Source organism: Limanda limanda, chromosome 10 (assembly GCF_963576545.1).
Source record: "Limanda limanda chromosome 10, fLimLim1.1, whole genome shotgun sequence".
Taxonomy (NCBI): domain Eukaryota; kingdom Metazoa; phylum Chordata; class Actinopteri; order Pleuronectiformes; family Pleuronectidae; genus Limanda; species Limanda limanda.
Window position 1 is genome coordinate 2334926 of NC_083645.1, and position 8516 is coordinate 2343441.

Genomic DNA, 8516 nt, shown 5'->3' on the forward strand with positions numbered 1-8516 from the left:
CACCCCACTGCCCTGCCATCATGAGCTGCAAAGGTCAGATGATTAGGAAGGACGGCGTGCATACGTGTGCATTCACTTCATCATTTTTTGCCCAGCATCAAAGCAGACTACCACCCTCTGGTTTGAACAATGAAAACATTGCTGTCCCTCCTAACCACCTTAAAGAAAAACGGCAATAAATGAAAGGGGGGGGAAAACACAACTTGCATCTCTCAATGCTATCAGTCACAAACTATTTGTGAATATGCTCAGCGTTCTCCTCAGGTGATGGGATCTATTTGCCATGACATCAAAACTGGAGTTTCAGCTTCACACAGTTTATAAACAGTATGTGACAAAAGTGTATATTTTTTTTCTAGTTTTGATAAAAATGTACATAGTTTAAATCATAGAATACTGAATGTGGGATTTAATAGAAACAATGGAAATCAACAATTTATCAATCCACCACTGTTGCAGAAGGTCCCACAAATGTATTTCTTTGTTTAAGTTTGGAGACTATGCATTACATTACACATGCCAATGTGTTCTTTGTTGTACTGGCCGAAGACACATCGTCACAAACAGTGACAAAAAGATGGAAAAGCCAAAAACGGTCTGGTGTTATCATTTGGAGCCATATTTTGTGCAGTAGGAAGTGGGAAGTGGAGCAGCAGCAACAAGGTATGGTCCCTATACCTGCCCAGCTCATCTTATTGTCAAGAGATGCAAAACAAGCAGGAGTCTGGGGCTACTACAGGGTAAAATGGGGACCCTGGTGGCTCCTCACAATGGCACATTTTGCAATGAGAATTTTGAACGTCCAATAAGGGCCATTTCAGTTTTTATAAAATCCTATGTAGGCGATTCTAAATCATTGAAAACATATTATATACATATCTCTCTAAGGCGATGGCTGGAGGTGCTTCTCTTTGACAAGGTGTCAGATGGTGTTGATGGGGATGCTACCCTGAGCTGGATTTAGCCAAAACAACGTGTGATAGTGTATGCATTCCCTTATTATTGTCATATTTACAGTAATGTAAATAGTAAGTGCAACCCACCATTGATTTTATTAGCAGTGACATAACATGGTTTGAATTAACAGCCAATTTACAGATAACTTAATGGCTTTTATCACTTAAGCTTTTGATTAGATATCTGAAATAAGACCCTTTGAAAATTAAATTCAATTATTTTTGTATAGTGCCCAATCACAACATACAGTAAAGTACCGCAAGGCATTTTGAAGATTGGACAGACAGACAGACAGACGGATATTATCCTTTCCTGCTGGGCAACACTAATCCACTACATGTTGTTTTGGAAAACATGCTTCAGATTACCAGATGTTTCCAGATGTTGCCCACTGCAGCCAGCAGATTTAAATAAACATCCACCCGTCTGATAGCAGAAGCAATGCTGGAAGGATGCCAGTAGAGAACACCTACCACAGACTTCTTATGAATCTTATCCGTAAGAAGAACAGAGGAATTTTGGTATTCTGACTTGCTTATGGAGACATCCTAGTTTTGCCTGCCGGTATCTCTCTAGAAACTGATAAAAAGGGGATGTTTATATTTATTTGGCATAAAGGAAATGGCACACAAAATGTCCACATCTTCTCTTTAGGGAGACACCACATGCCATATTACGGAGCAATGAGAAGATAAGGATGGATGAAAAAGAGAAGATATTGAGAGAAGGTTGGCTGGCTACTGAGGAGAGGGAATAACGCCGGGTTTACACCGGGCGCTGAAGCGTCGCGTAAGCGCAGCGCCATGCCTTAAATAACAGCTGACTCCCATCCACTCTCATGTTCATCCCTTGTGCCGGCCGCACAGGACGCTGAAGTGCAGCGCTGCGCCAAGGCTGCCGAGCGCCGTGCAGCGATCGTTTCGGCGTCGAGTCTATTTTTTGCGCTTGACGCGAGCGTATCGCTGCAGGAAACACACTGAAAAAGGATTTTAAACGATATTGACGACATATTTTATATGATATAAATGATAAAATATCCATCCGTTAGTTTTTATTCCCCTTCTGTTGTCCTGGAGTTTTCAATTTTACCAATTGTACCGATCACATTATTAAATGTCCCCCTCTGCCCCCACTACAGACACACAAGCAGTCATAAAGATAAAAAGAGAGAGGGGAGGGGGGGTGTGTGTACGTACTCTCCCCATAGGCTTGAGTGGAGAATACGTAATTTACCCTCGACACCCGACATTGAACGGAGCAAACAGCGGAGAAGTTATTTCAGAAGGATGACATTAAATTAATAATTTAAGTGGAGAAGTAGTACCGTGAGCTGTATGATCCTCAGCACATGTTGTATAAAGACAACATTAAAAGGGACAAATGCTGGGACGCCGTTGCAGTTAATGAAAAAATATCAGCAGTATGTGTGTCATTCACCTAAGCTGTAGGAGCGCAAAGAAGAAGAGATGAGATTATTCAGTGTTTTCAATTGTTATATCATTTCATAAAGATGTTTAATTCTTAAGGGTGATTCCAGTCCTCAATTTCATGGTTGTTATCAATGAGTTAGTGTCAATGATTCCGAATCTTTGGCTCACACGAAAATATTAAGAATTTTAGGAAGAAAGTACACATTCAGAAAATAAATTAATTGATCCCTGTGTCGTGACCAAGGAGTACTGATAAAAGTATGTGTGTGGGGGAAAATTGTGTTATGGCAGGAGGACAGTTACTTACAAAACCATTGAAGCAGGCACAGATCCTCCTGGTTAGTCAACTTCAGTTGGTACTAGATAATGAGCTAGCCAGCTGTTGTTGATCTGGTGCTAGGATGGGTGCAGCTACATGGTAAGACTGAGGAAAAGAGTTAAACTAGATATATAAATCAGATTCAGTGTTAACTGCAGAACGACCTGGATAAGTGCCAGTGGCTCCTGGCCCCAAAGTTGGCAATGTCTTGACTTGAAAAGAATTCGACATACATTTTTCAATGGTGATCTCAAAAATTCTGTCACAGACCAAAAAGAGAAGTATCAAAAAGAGGCAATCCCACATTAATTCTATAATTTTTTATTGATAATCATAAGTGTTTTGTGACAAATGCTTGTAAAGATGTCTCAGTGCTCACTATTTATTAAACCGTTTAATCTCTTTTATATGGGCTTTAGTAAATGAAGGAGTGATTTCTGACACAGTCAAAGTGTATAACACATTCAAGGTATACTTGCAGGCGACAAATGACACATGTCAAAACACTTGTGTCTGTTTGACTGTAAGCCTACAAAACTGCAGCAGCTCAACTCCCATTATCCTGACCTGACTTGTCAGGATTTGTCACTGGCCTTTTTCAGCTTCAACGCTCCATGCTTACCACATTTGTGGCAACCACACCTGATTACATCTGTCAATCTACAGCCAACTGGGTGTGTGCTATGTATATCGAAATGCACAAAGCTTTTGAATAAAGCTGGTGTGTGTTGACTATTTACGTTGTCCACAAAGAATACTGTTTTTATTAACCCCACTTTCCTTAGTTCCACAATCAGGCCATTCCTTAACATTAAGTCAAGTCTCCACAGTAGGGCCTTTTCCCATCACACCCCTTTCCTGATGACTGTCTGAAACTCTTTGGGCCTTTAAAATCCAAATTGGAAACACATCTACATGCCTTATCATTATTTAAGGACTCATACCTGTTACTATTCTCCCATTGGTGGCTCAGTCCCATTAATTCATTAATGTTCTTACATAAGGTATAATTCATATTGTCCTTTGTTTGAGATTACAGTAAAGTGTGTGAAAACCAATGTTTCTCTAAAACCTTGCATTTCCTACCTCAAGCTTGAGTGTATATCTCCCTCTCTCTCTCTCTCTCTACCATTTTCCTTATCTGAGTTGAGGGTCTTTTGACAGATCGTGTCATATACTGTACAGATATGTAGCACTGGGTAATATAAGTAAAACTTTACTTTCAACTTATTTAGTGGCTTGTTTGAACATTGGTTTGATATATTTACACTTTCAAAAGGATGAACTCTCCTGTTTCTGCTGATTCGTCATATCTGATTTTTCCAGGAAAATTCAAAGGTATTATATACAGCATAATCCAATTAACTGATTGTCGCCCTTAACTGAGCACATTAATGCTCCTGGGAGGAATAACCCTTCGTAAAGTAAGGGTTTAATAAAATCTAAATCATCAGCATCCTTTGTTTCATCCAACCTGTATTTGTAATTTTGAAACAACGCAGCCTCTTGAGGATCCTAGCAGGGTCTCAGAATTGTAATCTTGTTTCTCTCAGCCAATAAAAGATGGTTGGGTCAGGCTGTATCGAATATCAGCCCAAAATAACGGTAGCTTTAATACAGAATATCAGTTCTCGCCTTAAGAATCAATATCTAATCTAAATCTTTCTCTGAATATATGTTCTTTTCTGTCCCCTGTTTCCCTCTCCTTTCCTCTTTCCTGTTCTCTGATTACATCTCCCACTGCTCAGCTCATTCCACCACTGCTTAGTCCAGAGTGGACAGGCTCGAAGCAATAAACTGCGATGCCATATTTCTTTCTGTGACCCTGATTTTACAGGAACTACTAATCACTGCTGTTTTCAGCAGTGTCCAGACCTGATGTTAACATGTGTCTTGGGTGACTTAATCACAAGTGAATAGTTCACACTTGGCATTAAATTGTGTGTTCAAATGTATCTCGGTTGACGGTCAAATCACATTTCCTGACTGAAATAAACATGTAGGTACATGATTGATGTTTTTAAAAACAACATGTGTTGTTATTTGCCAATCCACATTCTGCCTAGAACATCTCACAACATGGTCTGCGTGATCGGACCTCTATGTGTCCTCAATGCTTCTTGAGCGCATTCAGGTGTCTAGTTAGAGCTGCCCACTTGTGAATGGATCACCCACGATGCATGTCAATGCTAGTTTGAACAAAGTCATCAAAACTCTGTTGAGGTGAGTGGCAACCTCTCCAGCCTCCATAAAGTCTCCTTTTAGCATTCATTAAACAGTTATCTAATTTGTGACGTCACTAAATCTAAATAATCACTGTTCACTGCATAATGATATGTGGGGCAATCGGTCTCACTTGAGAGATAAATTGTTTGTTAGGAAAATAAGAATACAGGTAAAGCCTTCTTACATTAGCCTCAGATATGTGGCTGAGTTTTAGACCACATGAATTAGATGTGGCCCTTGAAAGCAAATTGGGGCAGGTTACATTGGACCTTTAAGACCTGAAGCTTCTGAGTATAATCCTCCCAACACACATGTAGACTCTCTTCTCTGGCTGGTGGCAGAGAAGCTTCAAAGAAATGTATATCCTTTTATTTCTGGACAATACTGACTGACCTATATCAGATTTTTGATAAAGTCCAACACTTTATCAGCAAGCTAATGTACCAGTCTGGCTCTAAGTGCTGAATCACCTGTGCCAAGGTGAGCTAAGTGGAGTCCTTGTCTTCTCAGAAGCTGTTTACTTCGCTCTGTCCCCTTAATCGCCACCGACAGAGGTCATTGCTGTACGGTTTCCACCTAGCGTTGCCACAAAAAGCCCTGTCTACCAGCCTAATGGGGTGCAGATGGGGCTCTAACACCCACGGAACAACAGGCGGATAGCCCCCCTGTGAAAATGACAGAGGCAATGAGATAAAATGAGTTAGAAAATTGGTAGGAGATGGAGGGAGAGACAAAGGAAAGAGGAGCAGAAGGGAGAATCAGGAAGTAGGTGGCTAAGAAGAAAAAGGAAGTAGTGAGAATGGGAATAAGAATGAAGAGGCTAAATGGAGAGAAAAATGAGAAAAGTGGTGACACGGGCAAATAGTGGAATTGGTAATTGGCAGATTCGCATAGCCATGGTCTGAGGACAGGCTTACAAACTTGCCACAGAGGCGTTCCTCAGGGTGCTGGAGGGCCCTCCGTAGACAGCTTACATCTATCTCCCTGGATGGCCAGGCCTCAATCTGGCCAACCTATCAAAAAGGGCTCTCAAGTAGGAGAGGTGCTAGCAAAAAAACACCAGCCCCCCTCCAAAAAAACCCTGAGGATTTTCCCCAGTGCATGACGGATATGGAAAGCAACTGTTTACTGCAACACGTCCTGCCTTTGGAATGTAAATACCCTGCTGTTCTCTGTCACCCCATTCTCTCTGTCTCACACACATGCAAACATACACTTCAAATCCATCACTCCACATTCTCTCCCTGCCTCTGCCACCCCCAAAGGGTGTCCAATTTACATTGTTACATGGGGTGTTAAACATTTCAGAGTACAGGCACAAGCAGACACGCTTGTGGGGTGGAAAAGGCTGAGTTTTCACACATCGCTGTTTTTGAGGCTTTTCCCAGCAAAGCCATGAAATGGGATATTGTGTTGTGCCAAACTCTCTCCCTCTGTGTGAGTGTGTTACAGAGTCTGCATCTTGATGTGGGCATATAGTCTTGGCTTTCTCACATCCAATCCTGCAACTGTGCCATGGCGCTTCTATGAACAAATGTCTAAATTACAGTTTAATTCTGAACTGGGCATTCTCAACCATTGTAACATGATGCTAATATCGTTAGACTGTCATGTGTTGACTCCCCCACTATATCCAGACTGTGTCTGCTGGCTCAGTAATAACAATGACCTTTAATGCCGAAGCCTCCTCCAGTAACCCGTGACTCCTTCACTCACATGATCTATATTCATGTAATTAGCAGGAAGCTTGATGTTAATTTAATAACCTCATTGCAGTCAATACAATCCATTTTGATAGGCTTCTTGCCCTACAAAGTCAAAAATAATTAAAGCTAAGCCCGGAATAAAACTTACTGTCATTTCATTGTGGGCTTGTGTATGACACGTGCTTACAGAAAGTGCACCTATAAATACCCCTTGTCTTTCTCATATAGTTATGCCCCATGGGAAACATGACTTTATAGCCTTTGAAAACAGTGGATGAAATTGGATTATTTCTCTTAGGAGAAAAGGTAAAAAGAGCATTGAACACTGTTTCTTTTTTGTTTCAATAAATATCTGTGTAATGCACTGTACCTTTGTATTTGTTTGTTTTAATAGTGACTCCAACCTAGCTGTCCCGTTCTGTATGTCATGTCCCCTGCACCATCTTAAATGTAAAAAAAAACAATCCATCAGTAACTTGAACACATAGCTGGTGAGTTACATTAACCAGTAGCTATATTATGTCATAATGCAGACAACAAAAACAAAAAAGTAAATCGCTTTGCATGTGTCTGTAAATCAGCTTCTGGTGTTCACACCATGCTGGGTGGATACTGCTATGTTCATGTCATGTCATTTAGACTAACTACAAGCAGATTAGAGGGATAAACTATCAATCCTTTTTCTTGTAAAGTCACAGCTACATTTCACACCTGGCAAATCCAACTACACACATTTCTACAAGACAGCATCAAAAGCTATGACACTGACAGTAAGACTAAAATCAAATCTAAAACTGTGATTCAGATAATTTGTATCTGGTTTTACTGAGAACAATAGGCAATCTGGTGTGTGACTACAATGCTAATACCAGGGCTATTTTTGGAATAATGTTTGGTAAAGGTCTTTTCATTTCAGTCTTTTCATTTTAAAAATCACCCACAGTCCTGAGCCCTACTTTTGTTTTCAATCAGCAAGCCCAACTCATGCATCTGTGTCAAATCTACACCGTAGCTCTGGCGTAGGCTACGTAGAGACGTTCACCCTACGCAGAACCCTACACCACACCCTGATGTGCACCCCCCCAATAACGTCTCTACACGTCGAGGCGACACAGGCAGCAACAGCAGTGATTGGTTGCATCACATTTCCGGCTGACAGTATTTCCGGAATCTCCTTCTTCGCCTCACTCGGTTTAATGGTCGTATGTAGAGCGACACACACACACACACACACACACACACACACACACAAACACACCTATAAATGCTACCGAAGGCTTCGACAGTATGCTAACTTCACATGGGAGGAGAGTGCTGATCTGTTCCTAGATGATATTGTGTTCCCCTTAAGATCGATGTAGATGCTTTGTATGTGCTTGTATTAACTTGAAACCCATGCCATGTTTCAAAGTGCTTCCTTCCCTTGTTGTTCCAGTTTGCTGCACAGCTCAGTCTCTGAGCCCAACAATGTGATGCCTGTGATTATGTGCCCTGTGCTCAGCACTAGCACTGTTTGAGGTTATCAATACCTGCCAACTGAATTATTTCAGCAAATGCACATAAATAGCCTAACAGAGTGATGCTTAAAATAAAAGTATATTTAATCAAGAACTCCAGCATAAATAATATCAAGTTTGTTGTGATTAAAGCAGTAAAGGTGTCTGCATTGATTTATGAAGTCGGCTAATAGGATTGATTCTGACAATATCTATTGTCCACTGCTGATTTGTAGTGTATGAAAAAGCTTCCCCTTCAGGTCATTAAATCCCTGCAGCCATTTGAAGGCATCGGGACACATGTTAATTAATCTGCAGCTGCAGGCCGACACTTAAGCTCTTTAATCATGTGAGTCTTATTTCCAACTTCCTTTGCAGTTTT